This window comes from Paramisgurnus dabryanus, chromosome 15, assembly GCF_030506205.2.
Source record: "Paramisgurnus dabryanus chromosome 15, PD_genome_1.1, whole genome shotgun sequence".
Lineage (NCBI taxonomy): Eukaryota > Metazoa > Chordata > Actinopteri > Cypriniformes > Cobitidae > Paramisgurnus > Paramisgurnus dabryanus.
Window position 1 is genome coordinate 5,231,276 of NC_133351.1, and position 18,708 is coordinate 5,249,983.

Consider the following 18,708-nt stretch of genomic DNA (forward strand, 5'->3'; position numbering starts at 1 on the left):
TTTACCTCGGTAAAATAAGAAGGACCTCAATGCAGTATATTAAATTACATTATACCACGGGTCTGTTAAATGCTGTATTCTGATTGGCTGAGAAATGTTCCATGGGAATGCATTAATTTCTGATAACCGCACACCTAACTTGTCAAATGTCTTAAAAAACAGCACCAGAGCAATGTTTGTGGTAACCGTGGTATAAGAGGAATAATTGACTCCGGTCCTTTGAATTATTTGAAATTATACCATGGTCTGTTTAAATACTCGATTCTGATTGGCTGGAAGGTGTGCATTAAAACCGTTTAATGCACAGGTAGTTCCAGTCAGTTTGATTACAGTTAGAAATTAATCTGCTACTATAAACATTGGTAACCATAGTAACACAGTTACACTTGCAGAGAGAGCGAGCGAGACATAAGTGCGTCTCTCTTTAAAGTAGTAAAGAGTGCGAGGCTTAACTTAACCTCGGAAAATGACCGTCATTTTTACCCGTCTGTTAAAAAATTACACTGTAAAAATTAATTACAGCTTTAACTTGGTAAATAACCAAGGTATAAGCGGGATAATCCACGGCTAGCCACGCTACGCATCGGGTGGTTCTTCGCCTCTACGTCGTGCATTAAAACCCTTTAATGCATGGCTAGCCGTGGATTATCCCTTACATAATGCACACCTTGGGTGTGCATTATTTTCTTATAATTCAATGGCCCGTCGTCAATTATTCCTTACTAATTTTACAATATAGTAATGGTTAAACGGTTAACATTACGTTTTTCGAGTCATGGATCGAATAATTTTTGAATAAGCAAAAAAAGAGGAAATAAGGAAAACAAAATAAAAAAGCATATGAAAATAAAAAATAGCAAAGTTACAAATAAAGTATAACAGTAGTAATAAGGAACAGAAATAGAATCAAATGAATAATAAAACTGTCTTCTTCATTCTATAAATTACATATAATTAATCTTTTTAAGCTACAGAAGTGATTTTCATTTTGTCCTCTGTTGTTTGATTAGCATAAGGACACAAGCATAAGCAGATGTATTGACCAAAAAAAGCACGGATCCATATAAACATCTGCTTTCTTTCTGAACTGTTTCTGTTCAATTTAAGACACTTTAACTGACTGTTTTTATGAGAATACGTGCCAAGACTGTAGTATATCCAGATTATTTTGTGCGTGTGTGTCTTGTCAAGCGCATAGAGATTCTGTGTTTGCGTGCTTTTTGAAACATACACTTATGAGTGTGCATTCATTCGAGTATGTGTGCGCGTCTTTGCCATGGTCTGTGCGCTCAGAAAACAGCTCACTTTAACTTTGTATTGCATTCAAATTGTTTAATTCATTCCCGCCAGCCATTTTTTGAAAAGTTGCCCACCAGCATAATTTTTTTGAAAATTTTCTTTTAAAAATATATAAACATACAAATACATCAAATGAAATAAAATAGTTAATTATTTTTGAATGATGCGTATTTGAGCGATTATTTTAAAGAGATTGTTATAATTTATGCATGATTTTTTCTGCTTTTCCACTAAAATATTTTATGTCTCTTTTGGCTAGTTGGGCCAGCCGTCAATCTGAGTGGGCCAGTGCCACCCTAACCCTTATGTAGCATCGCCACTGGGATACACTATAAAAAGTGAAAAGTTGGATCAACTTAATTATTTCAATTGGTAACACCTAAAAAGTTTAAAAAACTTTTAAGTTTATCCAACTTTTTACAGTGTATGGTTAGACATGTACTAGATTTTACTCACACCCAATTTTGCCTGTGTTTGGACGCTATTAGATGTCTTTTAAAAGCAAATTTGCTTGAACATTCTTAAAGCAACAGTTCATCCAAAATCTTTTAAGATTTACTCTAATGTTGTGCTATTGATGTGTGCTGTATTGTAATTAAATCTTTTTTATCAGATGCATCAAGTGCTTCACTTTTTGCATTGAATATAAAAATTGGTGGTGGTGTGCATACCATTCATGTCTAAAGCAGTGGTCTCCAACATGGTCCCCGCGGCACGCACAGAGTCTGAGAGGTGCCCGCCAAAGCACATTCTATTAATAGTCTCATATGTAATATTTATTTATTGCAAATTTTTATGTTAACATTTTAAACAATGATAAAATATATCAACAAGTAAAATAAATAAAACTAAAATATTTTGAATGTCAAAGAGTAGCCCTCCAGATTGTTTTATCCATTGTGGTGGCCCTTGCTCACAAAAAGGTTGGAAACCCCTTGTCCTTGAAATACAAAGTCTTGTGATCATGAGCATCATAGTCATTTAAATGATGAAATATAGGTCATGTGTGTTTATAGCGCTAAATGATAGATTTCGAGATCTCATACTCTTAAAAAGAAAGATACAAAAGCTTTCACTGGGGCGGTACCCTTTTAAAAAGTGCACCAAAGGGTGCACATTAGTACCTCAAAGGTACATATCCCTATTTATAATACTAAAATTAATTATTTTTAAATATTGAAATGAATGGTTTTATTGACATATCAATCTCTGACATGATTTTACTCAGTCAAGGTTCTGTACGTTATGCAGATTTAAAATCACAAAAAAATTACTTAAGCTGCTGGGTTTCACAGACTGGGTCACAAATGCAAAAAATGTAATACTCACTGATTCAGAAATAGTCTTTATTTTCATCAAGCAAAATCTTTTATACAGTACTTCTCTCATTTGATTTGTCTTTGAAATATGAGCTCAGGTTTATAATTCAACTTGCTTTCCACAGTCACGAACATGTCTGAAAGACACAAGCTTGTTATGAAATCAGTGCAGCGCCATTCATCCAGCGGGTTTAAATGCACAGTCGTGGTTATGTAAGACATCATAATCCACTGTTACTATGGTTACAACATCCCGACTGACTTTGGTACTGCAGGAAAGGTACACATTAAAACCATCACTCATAAGAGCTCAGCCTTTTTGTTGCCAGTCAGCGGATAAGCTCGATATTGTGTTCTCGACGTCCCTTTTGTGCCGCGCTGGCATCTTTCAGCCTCGTAGCTAAGCATCTTTTCACCCAGACCGTCTTTTGGGATGTTCACTTTAAAGCGTGTTTGCACCTCTTCTATTAACGTAATATGCATGTTGCACCTTCGTGTCGTAACGTCTACGCCCTGTTGCACGGATCAGATTTTCTAGTGGGAGTTTGGAATCAGATCGTGGGATTTCCTCAATGGCTTAACGTGTGTTTACAAGGGCAAACGTGAGCAGTGTTACATCCTTGCATAGAAGCCGTGAAGCTGCTAAGTAGATCTTAATGAAACCCCCACGTGTTTGACAAAAGATTCGATGGGTAAAGTGATTGGCGGAGAGCAGCTCACCTTTGCTGTGAATGTTGAGTACAGACGTCTGAGCAGAATAAATAGTTTGTGGTGTATCATTGGGCAAAGTGGCCATTTAGTTATTGTTCCTGTTGACAGAGACAATGAGTTTGGGAATTTTAAGAGAAACAGCGACGCTGTTTACAAGGTCTCACAGGGCAGCGGACAAACTGTGGCGTGATGACAGCTTGACAGGTGGAGGTCTTCTTGTTTCCCCTTTGAGCGAGAGGTCACTGCCATGAGTGTCTCTGTGAACGAGTAAATGTTTGTATTTGTGCATCAAGGCCACATTGAGAGAGAGAGAGAGAGATTATGGAGGGTAAAGGTGGTATTCAAATAACGAGGAAGGTTATGACTTATATGATGGGCTAGGTGACATGGGTTAGGATGCTTACAACTATACATTTGACAGTCGCTTTTATCTAAAGACTGCAGTGCATTTTTTGTATAACTTGAGTCAAACCTTTTTGCTGCTAATGCAATTCTTTACCAACTGAGCTACAGAAACTGTTATTCTGAATTGCTAAAACACTAAACCCTAATCTCTGGACAAAAGTCATAGTGGCCTAAACCCATTTGTCAAATCATTCACTCTTTTTCCCAAACTCTAAACACAAACTTCTCACTATAACACACTATAAATGCTAAACACAGGCAGGCAAAAGTTGAACACAACTACAACACAGTTGTCATCGAGCAAACACGAAACAACTCAAAATTGTACACACTTTTTTCTAATGGTATTTTTTACCAATTGTGTGGACTGGAAAGAGTCTAGAAAGCAGATGAAGAGTATGAGGAAGAGCAGGACAACAGAGACGATGCAATTGGCAAAATTTTGCAGCTGGATTGCTGACTTTTTACAAAATACAAGTGCTGCTTACAGTAATATTGAAAACTTACTAGAGTCACTACTAGAGCAAGCTCCTGGTTAATGTGGCGCGTTTTTCCGCCCATGTTCAGATTTTTCTACTTATGCTACGTACACACCAAATGCGCACCATCACGTTGCTTGCTCTAGATTACACGCAGGATTTTGTGTCATGCTTATTTTTCGCTTCAGTTAAATATTTTCAACTAGCGTGAAGGCACGTTTGAGGCGAATAGCGTGTGTTTTCGCGGCAATCGCACTACCCAATTCGCCCCAAACGCATCGGCTCGAATGACGCGGATTCACGTGTACCGTGTCGCGCTAAACGCCTTGTTCGCGCTGCGTGACGTCCAAACACTTGACTTAACATTGAAATTATTCGCGCCAGACGCTCTATTCGCGTTTGGTGTGAATGTAGCATAAGAGAGAGAATGAGACAGAGTATATATGAGTGTATGGGAGTCTGGCTTGCTAAGTTGGTGGAGCATGAGACTTTTAATCTCAGGGTTGTGGGTTCGAGCCCCAGTCTTGTGCCTGAACAAGTTCATATTTTGGGCGAACGTGAACTGAACGTACTGTATTACTGCCTGATGAACGTTACTGTGAACTCGTTTAAAATATGAACTATGAACTGAACTAGTTCATGTAGAAAGTGAACTTTCCCAACACTGTCGAGCCCCCTGTTGGGTGTTGTTTTGGGGGTAAGAGTCATTGTGCTTATTACAGGCTGGTAAGTAAACTAGTGCTGCAACGACGCGTCGACGTCATCGATAACGTCGACTATGAAAATACGTCGACATGCGTAAAATGCGTCGACGCGTCGCTGTTTACATTCATTTCGCGTAATGGCGGCTTCTGCTCCTGGCAGTGTTATCCATACATTGATTTGTTTGTGTGCGCCACAAAATCAACAATGGCCGCAACATTTAACGTTACATTTTTATTTTCATTTAAAACGGCTTCATTTATTGTTGTGCGCGCTCGGTGGTGCCTCTCTTGTGCATGCGCGCTCTCTCTCTTTCTCTGCGTGAAGCCCCTAGACAGCGCCTCTCATACATGACACTGAATGAAAGAATTAAAAGTTGGCTGTGTTTTGTACTTGCATTTTCACGTAAACGTCAGATGTTACTGGCAGAGAAGACGACTGATTCGAGTTTATCATGAAAGATTAGCAGTGTTTTCCCACACAAACAGGTTATCTATGTGCTTGTGCGCGAGCTCTCTCTCCTATGCCCGCGCATGCCTTCTGTAGTAACGGCAGTTGTTTAATTTGCGCCGAATTGTGAGTTGTCATGCCATCGGGTTGAAGGTTGCTGCTGCCAGCACTTATTCAGCCCCACTCGCGTAATTTGCCGGCTTTAAAAATGTTAGTGCAAGACGCACGGGTTGCTTTTCAAAGCGTTCGCCTGTGAACACGAGTTTAGATTCAGATGCGTCTGTATTTAAGGGCGTTTGCCGCGCGTCTAGATGCACGACCTGATACGAACGGCCACTTAAATGAAAATGAGACAAATAATGAATGATCTATGAATAGTTATATTATTCATCGTCTTTTGATAACAAAAACTTATTTGATGCAAAACTCATCAGTTTATTTAAAACGTTTCATATGAATATAATGTTTTCTTAAGTAAAACAAGTCCATTCAATATTTGTTCTTTTATGACACAAGGTATTTGGCAATGTACATGATCCAAGTACTAAAAATTAAGATAAGGATTTTTTATTTTTCCTCCTGTTCCTCTGCATACTTGATAATCTTGCTTGTGTATTGTATATCAGGAGTTTCTAAACTTTTTCAACCCAACAGGTAATCTTAAGACCCACCATTTTTTTTAAATAGAAATATAGGGGAAAACACAAACACATTTGTTCCCTTTTAGTAGCTTTTGAATATGTTTAATTGAATATTATAAAAATACCTTATCTTAGGGCTGCAAGATTAGAGCAAAAATCATAATTGTTTACTGTATTTGCATTGATATGGAAATTATCTATTTAAAAAAATACAATGAATTGCAAGGATGCAGAAAACAGTTCACTATTGCACACTTATGTATAGGCTACTGAGGATTTAACTGTATTATTTTAATATAGTCAGTCATGAACTAAAGTGGGCCGGTCTAAGTCATGAAACTCCAGGGCTGAAAATGAGTCCCACTCCGGCCCTGGGTGGTTTCCATTAGCTTAAGCCAGGACTAGACCTTAGTTTAATTAGGAAATATAATTAGTTTAAACAAACATGCCTTACTAAAAACATTACTTGTGTGCATTTTGAGGCCAAACTAAGGGCACTGATGTATTTTAAGATATGTCAGTGCAAGATGTTTTCAGTTTGGATAGCTCTTATATTTATTTTAGTCCAGGACTAGTCTAATCCCTGTCTGGGAAACGGCCCCTATATATCTGACAACAGAACAGATAATATGTGAAAATAGCATTCAGTTGTGTTAAAATACAATAAAACAAACAATAACTGTCAGATCAGACAGAGAGAAGAAAACAGATTATCCAACAGATTAAATAGCTAATCAAAAAAAGAACACTGTATTAATAATAAAAAATAGTCGTTAGACTAGTCGACTAATCGGAAAAATAATCGCTAGATTAGTCGACAGAAGAAATAGTCGTTAGTTGCAGCTCTAAAGTAAACATTTACATGATTTTTTGTTGTAACTGTTTATTTTTAAGTTTGTCATTGGAGAAGGTAGCTTACTTTGTAGAGAGAGGGGGTGGGTGAGAGAGAAAGAGAGAGAGGGTGTATGTGCACATGAGCCCGGCTAGCTCAGTCGGTAGAGCATGAGACTCTTAATCTCAGGGTCGTGGGTTCGAGCCCCACGTTGGGCGAATGTTTTAGGGGTAAGAGTTGGACTTGTATGTCAGTCATAGAATTGCAGAGAGAGAGAGATAGAAAATGCATTTGTGAGCTCGGCTAGCTCAGCCGGTATAGCATGAGACTCTTAATTTCATTGTTGTTGGTTACTTCCCCATGTTGTGTGAATATTTTGGGGGTGAGAGTTGGTCCTACAAAGAAATACAAGCATTTAGGTTTACAAGAACAAGCGGGTGGGTAAACATTTACATGATTTTTTGTTGTAAGTTTTTTAGTCAGTCACAGAAGAAGGCAGCTCACTTTGCCAAGAGAGAGAGAGAGAAAGTGAAAGTGATAGAGAGAGAGAGTGAAAGTGAAAGAGAGAGTGAGTGAGAGAGAAAGGCACGAATGAGCCCAGTACATAAATGAGCCTGGCTAGCTCAGTTTACCTCATTGTCTTTCAGTAATATAACAGAATTGGTGTTGAATACTTTTGCACCACACAGTTGTTGTTAACACTTATCTCCGGTGTCCCAAAATGTCTTGTCGCCAGCATGCCGATTGCGACTGAAGTGCCTTTGAGCAATGCATATTGTTCCTGAGTGTTTTACTAGACGTGTAAACACGTCTTTAGAATGACTTAACATTGAGATCATTTTTACTAGATGCTCTATTCGCGTTTGGTGCGAACGCAGCATAAGAGAGAGAATAAGACAGAGTATATGTGAATGTATGGGAGTCTGGCTTGCTAAATTGGTGGAGCATGAAACTTTTAATCTCAGGATTGTAGTTTCGAGCCCCCTGTTGGTTGTTGTTTTGGAGGTGAGACTGAGTCTTCGTGCTTGTAACTAGGGTGGCCATTTGTGCCAGTTCCGCCGGACACGTCCCGAACATGTTTTCGGGTTCGTTCTCCGGAAGTCGCATTGGTCGACCGCATACTTCATCAAGGTTTAATATTTCGGGTTTAATTTTAGAAAAGCAACCGTTACATTTCAAGGTAAGAATGAAACTACAATGATTGTATGTCTTAAAAGAAATAAATCTTAATTTTCTAACATATTTTAACTGAAATGTGAGAACCTTGATGACGTATGCGGTCGAGCAACGCGACTTCCGGAGAACAAACCCGAAAACATGTTCGGGACGTGTCCAGCGGAACTGGCACGAATGGCCACCCTACTTGTAACCTAAAGGTTGAGTACTTTAACTATTTCAAGAAGTATCAAGAATCATAGTGATTAGTGACTCATGCAATATATATCACTCTAACAAGCTGGTGAGTAAACATTTTTGTTGTAACTGTTTATTTTTAAGTCAGTCATTTGAGAAGGCAGCTTAACTTGCTGAGAGAGAGGGTCGGGGAGAGAGAGGGAGAGAGGGGGGTGAGAGAGAGGGAGAGAGGGGGGTGAGCGAGAGAAAGAGAGGGGGGTGAGAGAGAGAAAGAGAGGGGGGTGAGAGAGAGAAAGAGAGGGGGGTGAGAGAGAGAAAGAGAGGGGGGTGAGAGAGAGAAAGAGAGGGGGTGAGAGAGAGATAGTGAGTGAGAGGGTGGATGCAACCGTGAGCCCGGCTAGCTCAGTCGGTAGAGCATGAGACTCTTAATCTCAGGGTCGTGGGTTCGAGCCCCACGTTGGGCGAGTGTTTTAGGGGTAAGAGTTGGACTTGTAAGTCAGTCATAGAATTGCCATGAGAGAGAGCAAGAAAGAAAGTGCATTTGTCAGTTTAGCACAAGACTCTTAAGTTCAGTGTTGTGGGATGCTTCCCCATGTTGCCTGAATATTTTGGGGGTGAGAGTTGGTCCTACAAAGAAATACAAGCATTTAGGTTTACAAGAACAAGTGGGTGGGTAAACATTTACATGATTTTACATGAGAAAGAGAGAGAGAGAGAGAGGAGAGAGCGAGAGAGAGAGAGAGAGAGAGAGAGAGAGAGAGAGAGTGAGAGTGAGAGTGAGAGAGAGAGAGAGAGAGAGAGAGAGAGAGAGAGAGAGAGAGAACTGTGCCAGTTCTCTCTCTGTGTCCATTGTGACACAGAATCTGTGTCATTGTGACAGTGGTGAGATCGAGACAGAGACACACTTTCTCCTTTACTGTGGTAAATATAAAGAGCTTAGAGAAAAACACTTTGACAAAATCTCAAAGCTCATACCAGAGTTTCATAGCTCTTCAGATTCAGATCAAATGAAGATGTTACTGGGGGAAGACAGACACCCATCAGTTGCTGCTAAATTCATTTATCAGTTACACACCATCAGAAATAATCCACAGCCCTGATCTTGTACAGTACTTTTATTTTACCTCTCATCTGCCTCCATAAATGTACATTTGTATACTTCATATGTTTATATTTCAAAGTCTACTTTATATTGTAAATATCCTCTGATTCTATTTTATTTTATTTTGCAGTAGTACTTCATCCATCACCCAGCACCTTAGCTTAATTGCACCTTAATGTTTGTTAATATTGTGTTATTGTATGTTTCTTGTTTTATGTATAATGCTTTGGCAATATTGTAAGTGACACAATCATGCCAATAAAGTTCTTTAAATTGAAAAATTGAAATTGAGAGAGAGAGAGAGAGAGGAAGGAAGTGTGTTAATAAGCCCGGCTAGCTCAGTCGGTAGAGCATGAGACTCTTAATCTCAGGGTCGTGGGTTCGAGCCCCACGTTGGGCGATGTTTTGGGGTTAGAGTCGGACTTGTTAACTGAAGGGCCGAGTCTTGACACCAGCAAGCAGATTATGACTGAAGTGACTTTGAGAAAGGCATGTTCCTCCCAGTTGCTTCCTGGGCATTGAGAATGGGCTACAATCATAATCAGAATAAAAATATCCACTGCCTCTTATATGTACTAACATGATCATTAGTTTTTTAAAATAAAACGGATATAAATTTAATGCACCATTTGTCTTTCAGTAATATGACAGAATTGGTGTCTGAATACTTTTGTACCGCACAGTTGTTATATACAGCTATTGAAACTTATCTCAGGTGTCCCAAAATGTCTTGCAGATTGCGACTGAAGTGACTTTGAGCAATGCATATTGTTCCTGAGTGTTTTATAGAGAGAATATCCAGCACCTCGAATATTTACTAAAAAAATTCCAGGGTGAACTTATCATTACTGATTTTGACATTAAGTGTTTTAAATATACAATATCAAAAAATAATAAAAAATCAATGCATCATTTGTAGTAATATGAGAGAATTGGGATTTAAATACTTTTCCAAGGCACAGTTGTTATATACAGCTGTTGACACTCATCTCAAGTGTCCCAAAATGTCCTGAATTCACCCTATAGAGTTTAAGGTTTTATACAATTGACACCATCTGATTATAAGAAAGAATATGAAGTTAAATGGCCACGGGCAGATACACTGGAGAATAGTAAGATGTTTAGTGAAGGTGCCAGGAGGATGTGTCACTTTTTGGCGATGTGAAGCTGGAAGCTCCTTCAATGCACTACAGCCCGCTGAGTTTAACCAGATTGGCTGATGGACTGAGAACCGAGCCATTAATCTCTCCTCCCTCTTATCCAATTACAGCACCAATAACAGAGAAAAACAGAGAGCTGTGTGCGTGCGTGTGTGTGTGTGCCAGCAGCAACTTTAAAACAATCACACAGAGGGAGTTTTACAAATGTATTTATATTCAGTAGACTCATAAAGGGACTGTTTACCAAAAAGTGACAAATCTGTTGTTTCGAAGTGGTATGCTGTAATCTCTAACATCATGCAGTCTTTTTAATGCAACAACATAGTGACCACGTTTGTTAACCTATTAATTTTAATATTGCAAAGTGCTGTATTCAATTTTACATGCAAATTAATTGTTTACATAGCAGTCATAGGCATGGCAGCAAAACTCAAACTGTTCAAGCGGCAAACAAGGCATGGTACACGCGAATTTGATGCCTCGAATGCGGCTGGTGTGAACCCACGGTAAGGGTGCATGCACACCAAAGTTTTTTTACGCGGATGAAAACGCCCAGCGGCAGTTTTACTTCACCTCAGCGCTTTGGTTGCTGTGATACTTCTGCTTTGTTTATCAGTCGTTGTACAATGTGCCGTTGTTTGTTGTGATATTTGTCCCACCCCTCCTCCACTGTGATTGGACGGCTGTGTGAGAACTGACATTGACGAGCTGTGCTTTTCATCCAAAGTTGAATATTTTCCGGTGAGCGTGTTAAAGTTTGTTTCTATAGTAGCCCTAAATGGACAAACTGTCCTATAGAGTGTGTTTTGTCACGACGATGTCTTAGACAATGATGTGTTTGTCCTGTGGTGTCTACTGTAGCTTCACTATGCGTTTCGAAAGGGAGGGGGTGAGCTGTGGACTGAGCAATTGGTTGCAATTCTCAATCTCACCACTAGATGCCTCTAAAATCTACACAGACCTTTAACTGATTTATGACTCCACACTGATAAACAGAAATAATGGAGGATATAATAGTTATTTTTTTGCCAGAATGTTATCTGTTAATTTTACAAACATTTCTGTTAATGCGACCAAAGTGCAAAATGTAAATGTTTACAGGTAAAACTGCTGTAAAAAACACAAAAGTGTATGAAATGACTTTGGGGATTTCGGGGGAAGATCTACAGGCAAACATGATTGGTTTCAGGTCATTGGATGAAGAAGTGAGGAAATGTTTAAATCTGCACAACACAGCAGGTAATTAAGTTTAAATGTTGTCATTATCTGTATGGGCCAGCTGTCTTTACAGGATGATTTCTCATGGTATCAGATGGTTTTGGGTGAGCGATCAGGGATCATGCTGTTTGGCTTCAACAAAAGAATATAACTGAACCGGCTCGCACACCAGTGAACAGTTTAACAGCAACATAAAGAGAGCAAAAACATTTGGCTGTCAAATTGAAACATTTTTTTTTTGTTTTAATATGTAAAAAGTGAAAGTTGGATCAACTTAAAAAATATTTAAATTGGTAGGGCCTAAAAAAAATTCAGTAAAAGTTTAAGTTATTTTAGGTTTTACCAATTTAAGTTATCTTCAAAAAATATTTCACCTTACATTTTTCACTTTTAAGTAGAGCAGGTTTCACTTTTTATGTTGTATTTTCAAAAACATCATATTGGGTAACACTAAACAATAAGGTTCATTAGTTAACATTAGTTAATATATTTACTAACATGGACAAACCACGAGCAATACATTTGTTACAGTATTTATTAATCTTTGTGAATGTTAGTTAATAAAAATAATGCTTTTAATTGTTTGTTCATGTTAGTTCACAATGCATTAACTAACGTTAATAAGATTTTAATAAAGTATTAGTAATTGTTGAAATTAACATTAAGAAAGATTAATAAATGCTCTATATGTGCAGTACATTATTAGTTAATGTTAACTAAAGTAAAGTACTGTAATGTGTTACCTCATATTGATTTGTGTTATTTTATGAAGCAGAGTAAAATGTTTCTTAAAGGCGGGGTGCATGATCTCTAAAAGCCAATGTTGACATTTGAAATCACCTAAACAAACACGCCCCTACCCCAATAGAATCTGGACTTTCTTTTGATAAACCCGTCCCACACATACGCAAACCAGGCAACGATGTGTGTTAGTAGACACGCCCCTTACTGCTGATTGGTTACAAGTGTGTTTTGGTACTCGACCTGACTCCCTTTTCCAAAGTATTTAAAAAAAAATCATGCACCCCGCCTTTAAGATTGGACATCACAGAAATTATAAAATCTATTTTAATATTTTTTTGCTGGTTTTTTCCACAAAAAGTTGCCACTTTCTAAAGAATGATATCATCATAGACCAGTACATATGAAAACATTAATGCTGACTTAAATTTTTAAGTTGATAAAAGTCTTTTTAACTTACTATTGGTTGAAATTGTTTTACTTAAGTTAGTTACTTAAAAGAATAGCTCAAATGCAAAGCCCTGGGGAAAATATGTTTTTCATCATAATTAACATAGCACATGGGTACAAAATAGCAAAAATTGCACCATCCTTTCAATCCAGACTAGTGATATAATAGCCATATTTCAGAGTATGTTATTAAATCACACTTGGTTTCTTTAATTAAGATATTGTGATAAAGGAAAACTAATATGAATACACTGCTAAAGTAAGCTAATATTATATTATAAATTATGCATTATTTTGAGTAATAATTTACTCCGTACACTGCAAAAAATTATTTTCAAGAAAAAAAAATCTTAGTATTTTTATCTTGTTTTCAATAAAAATATCTAAAAATTCTTAAATTAAGATGCTTTTTCTTGATGAGCAAAGCGATCCAAGAAAATAAGGGTAGTGGGGTAAGCAAAAAATCTTGAAAAATTCAAGAAAAATGTTGCTTACCCCACTGGAAGATTTTTTTGCACAAAATCACTTAAATTTGATATTTTTGATCTAAAAACAAGACTTATTTTCTTGGGTCGTTTTGCTCATCAAGAAAAAGGATCTTAATTTAAGAATTTTTTGATATTTTTACTGAAAACAAGACAAAAATACTAAGAATTTTTTTTCTTGAAAATAATTTTTTGCAGTGTATGCAGATTAATTAACTCTGGTCCTTTGAATTCTTGTCGTGCCGCATTACCACCTTGGGTGTGTATTTTTTTCTTAAAATTCAACGGCCGGTTGTCAATTGTTCCGCTTATACCACGGTTACCAAGAACATTGCTCTGGTGTCTATTTTTAAGATATTTGACAAGTTAGATGTGCAGTTTACAGAAAAATAATCAACACCCATGGAACATTTCTCAGCCAATCAGAATAAAGCATTCAACAGACCTGTGGTATAAGCATATGATGAAGTAAATTCTTCAATTCACTTTAATTTCTCTGTAGTGATGTTCACTGTCAGAAAACAATGATGAAAAAGTGTCCCAATAGCTTTCACTGGGGCTGTACCCTTTGAAAAAAGAAAAAAATGACCAAAACAGAAGAATAAAAACATGGCACATTTAAAATATGTTAAGGCTCAACACATGGCAATGACTGACATGCAGCATGGTAAAAATAAATGTCAGTTTAAAGTGATGGGGCCAGTTTAGAAAGAAGAACACTAGACACTATGTACAGTAAAAAAATGTGGTCAAATAAAGATGATCAAAACCTAAACACAAAATGGAAATAAGCTTAACTGTGTATAAAATGTTAATAAGGTAATTCAGGATGGGTGTTATTAGATTTTGTGATCAACATAAAACAACGGTTTCTATAGCGTGAATGTGTTATAGCCCTCAGTGTTACATCAGTGAACACAGCATGCATCCTGACATCATCACAGGCTAGATTACATTATTGCTTGTGTACAAATGAGACAATTTTATGTTTTCTCCCGAGAGGTTAAATCCCTGTCTGACAGGACGGTATTTCTGACTTAATGAGCAGAAGATCGGAGCGAAAGAGAGAGAGAGAAATCACTGTGATGAATATTGTGTTACTTCATCGCAATCCTTTTACCTTCCAGTCAATATTCAACATTAGCATGAGAGCTTTAGGCTGCATTTCTTTTTTTGCTGCAAATGCTTTTAAGGATATTTGTACATAATCTGCAAGACTTTCAATACATTTGTAAATGAAGAGTTTGGTTCCAAAACGCGATAAACACATTTTTAAATAAATATTTGTTACCACCAAAATCAGTATCAGGTCATTCAGAACATTTTTGTATCAAGTCAGTATTAAAAAGTTAATTCTTAATTTTACGCAAAATCCGATATCCGCTGTAATTCTGTAATCGTTTCTCCCTTTTTTCATAAAACGCGATAAATTTGCTCAACCAATCACAGCGCACCATTCCACACATTGTAAACAATAATGGCAGTGCACTGAATACACACAGAATCCTAGTTTTCCTCATCTACTTTGCACTTTTGATCAACAAACAAACAAAAAACTAAATAATACTTTTGATGGCATTTATAAACTTGTGGTGGTTTTCTGTGTCGGGGAAGAAACGTAAGCCATTAAAATCTAATAATTTACGTGAGAGGCACTCGGAAGAAGGAAAAATGCCGGCTGTTGCTTGTTCTCACACGACAGCATCAAGCTTCTGTCATGCTAACACATTGACCCCAGGGATCTTATGAAAAACTTTCCATTATTTTACTTAACATCAATAAAAACTATAAGATGGACCAAAACATTTTACTGCTGATCGCTGTCAAAAAAGTTCAGCAACAACGTTCCAAGTAAAACAGCAGCATTGACAGTGTTCTTAATGTGACAAAGTAAATGTTTTGATTAATGCCATTAATGTTTATTTTTTTAATCAGTGTATCCTACTACTCAACTAAATGAACATAACATGCAAGATGAATGCACATTTTGATTCAATACATTTTTAGCATTTTGAAAAAAAAACTTGCCATGGATTTATCACATTTTGCGGACAAATTAATCAGTTTTTAGAATAAATCTTTGAAAATCAAATTTAGTTATTATAACCTATAGATGCTATGTGAAAGTTTGTAAGAGAAAATAGTGGTTTTCATCTTGTCACTTTCTTGGTATAGAAAACACATTTTTACTAAAATTAGTCAAAATGAATTTATTGCATTTTGGAAGCAAATTCTTCTTATTTTGGCCTTTTTTAAGAGTTCTGATGCCTTACAAAAAAGTACTGTGATGGTACTGTGGTACAGTGATAAAAATGGTTATTCACTGATACCTTGTTATATTTGAGTCATAAAGTTCAAAGTTTTGAAATTCAGATTTATACATCATCTTAAAGGGATAGTTCACCCCAAAATGAAAATCCTATCATCATTTACTCACCCTCATGTTGTTACAAACCTGTATAAATTTCTTTGTTCTGAGGAACACAAAGGAAGATATTTTGATAAATGTTTGTAACCAAACCTTTTGTGGACCCCATTTAATTCCATAGTATTCTTTTTTCCTTCTATGGAGGTGAATGGGGTCCACAAAGGTTTTGGTTACAAACATTTATCAACAGAATTTTCATTTTTGGGTGAACTATCCCTTTAAAGCTGAATTTAAAGCTTTGCATTGATGTATGGTTTGTTAGGATGGGACAATATTTAGAGATACAACTATTTGAAAATCTGGAATCAAAAAAATCTAAATATTGAAATAATAGCCTTTAACGTTGTCCAAATGTTCAAAGTCCTTAGCAACACCTATTACTAACTCTTTCACCGGCAGCATTTTTTTAAAAAGTTGCCAGCCAGCGCAAGCGTTTTTCATGATTTTCACCAAATAAAAGTTTAATGCCTTCCAGAAAATGTTCTTCTTTAAATATATAAACATACAATAAACCAAATGAAAGAACAGACCCTCTGCTTTCAAAAAAAAAAAAAAAAACGTTTCATCCTACCTTCAGTGGTTCTTTTGTAATCAGCTTTTGAATATATGTAGGTTTCTGCAAAAACACCACATTTTGAGCAAAAAGCAGAGATAATTCCATTTTTGTGACTGACTTTTCATAGAGATCCCATTCAGAGCGATCTTTAAAACATACACGGACAGGCAGACGCTTGCCATAGGGCAATACTTTCGGGTTTAAAAAGTTGCGGAAGGAGTAGCGGTATTGCGGAAAGACTTGATTGACGAGATATCTCGTCAATGGCGGCGAAAGAGCTAAGAACACTGAAAAAAATTATTCATTGAATTTAATCAATATTTTTAAGGTAAGTGGTTGCAATAAATTTATTTAAGCTACATTTAAACCATAGTTTTATATTTAATTTCACTTTACTAATCTTTTTTGTTTAAATGTAGCTTAAATAAATTGATTGCAACCACTTACCTTAAATTTTTTTTATTAAATTCAATGAATATTTTTTTTCAGTGTACATATGATATATTTACAAAATATTTTCATGAAACATGATCTTTATTTAATATCCTAATGATTTTGGCATTTAAAAAATCTATAATTTGACCACTGAAAAAAATATTCATTTAATTTACTCAATTTTTAAGGTAAGTGGTTGCAATCAATTTATTTAAGCTACATTTAAACAAAAACTTAAACATTAAAACTTTTGTTTAAATGTAGCTTAAATAAATTGATTGAAGCCACTTACCTTAAAAAAATTGAGTAAATTGAATGAATCATTTTTTTTCAGTGCATAGTGTAAAAAATGCAGAATTTTTGTCTAACAACTTACATTTTTATGTTTCTTTAACTTAACAAATTAAGTTAAACAATTTCAGTTATGTCAACTTATCAAAAGCCACAACATAGCAGGTTGAATTAACTTTGAAAAACCAAGTTGTTTTAACAACTGCATTTTTGTTTGCTAGTATACTAACTGCTTTTAGGGGTTGTGTACACCAAAACTTTTAAACGCGGCTGAAAATGCCTGGACAACGCCGAATGCCAGCTGTTTTTCAGCTGAGTGCTCAAAGCTTTTTTCAGCTAAGCGCTTTGGTAGCTCTGATACGTCAGCTGTGAGACGGTTGGTTGCTGTGCTACTTGTCCCGCCCCTCCTCCACTGTGATTGGACGGCCGCGTGAGAACTGAAATTGACGAGCGGAGCTTTTCATCCAAAGTTGAACATTTTCAACTCTCGGTGCTCAGCGCTGAGCGCGGATAAACCGCCGGGTAGCTGCTGGCTTATTTAAAAAAAGCCAAGCTTCCATTGGAAACAATTGAAAACATGTGCCGGCCGCGGGCGTAAAAGCTTTGGTGTGTCCAGCCCCTTATGGTTCAGGATCACATATACAGTACTATTGTATTGACATTTATTTGCATTTCCAAAAGTCATAACTTTGTACCATGTCTATAGCACTACAAACAGTTCAATCTATTAACAAATCAATCATATTAACCACAGGTAACTTCTTTTTTAGAGCATTGTGTTTTTATACAGTACACAATAGAGCAGAAAGTGACATAATTTCATTTAATTGTTTCTCATCATTTACATTTTGCTTGTATAGTATATGTGTGCTATGAAAAAATAGTAAACATATTTACCCCCCCCCCCAAAAAAAAAAATTATCTGTATTAGCAGCATCTTCATAAATTAACCTCTTATAAACCTCCAAAAGGCAAGAAAATGTGCTTATACTCTTTAACTGAGAACAATATTAAAATCTATCCTTTTTCAGACGCAAGCCTTCAGTTTATAGTCGGGACAGTCCTGTTCAAAACCTGTTAGAAGTGTCTGCACTAATTGCTTAAAAGAAACATGTGGGAGATGAGATTCAGACTGTCAGATTTGTTGAACAAACAAACAGCATAACTGGGCATGGCACTGAAATAGCTGGCAGCGATCAGTCCCCAAAGAGCTTTCAGCACAACACTAACAGCAGAGAAAGAGAGAGATGAAAGATCCCCGGTCCAACATCAAAAAGAGAAAAGGGAAACAAAACGTGTCTACTGACTGGAATGCATGAAGATTTAACCTCGTGTGCATTCCAGGCTGTAAGGGGTTAATAGATGTTCACTTCTAAAAATGGCATTCTGTTGAAATGGGTTACTCCCCCTTTTTAAGTGGAATGGGTACCAGACGAGAGGCAGGCGATGGGGTGGAAGAGGGATGCTGCAAAACAGTCACGGGATGGGGTGAGAGACGCCTATAGAGACCTCTTCATTCTCATTGGTTGGATTACATGATCATGAAAATATGAATATTAATGAACCTTATCTTAAAAGGATTTTAATTTACAGTTATTAACCCTTTATTCATATATAATTACAATATCTAGATATAGTGTCTGATCTCTAA

General features: G+C 36.7%; 3 non-coding genes across 3 annotated transcripts; all 3 read left to right on the forward strand.

Annotated features, from left to right (window-relative positions):
* Positions 1-6,983: 6,983 nt before the first annotated feature.
* trnak-cuu (transfer RNA lysine (anticodon CUU)) lies at positions 6,984-7,056 on the forward strand. The gene has a single exon. It is a non-coding gene; the product is annotated as a tRNA-Lys (tRNA).
* A 1,526-nt stretch (positions 7,057-8,582) lies between these two features.
* trnak-cuu (transfer RNA lysine (anticodon CUU)) lies at positions 8,583-8,655 on the forward strand. The gene has a single exon. It is a non-coding gene; the product is annotated as a tRNA-Lys (tRNA).
* Positions 8,656-9,620: 965 nt separating this feature from the next.
* On the forward strand, positions 9,621-9,693 carry trnak-cuu (transfer RNA lysine (anticodon CUU)). Its single transcript has one exon. It is a non-coding gene; the product is annotated as a tRNA-Lys (tRNA).
* The last annotated feature ends 9,015 nt before the right edge of the window (positions 9,694-18,708 follow it).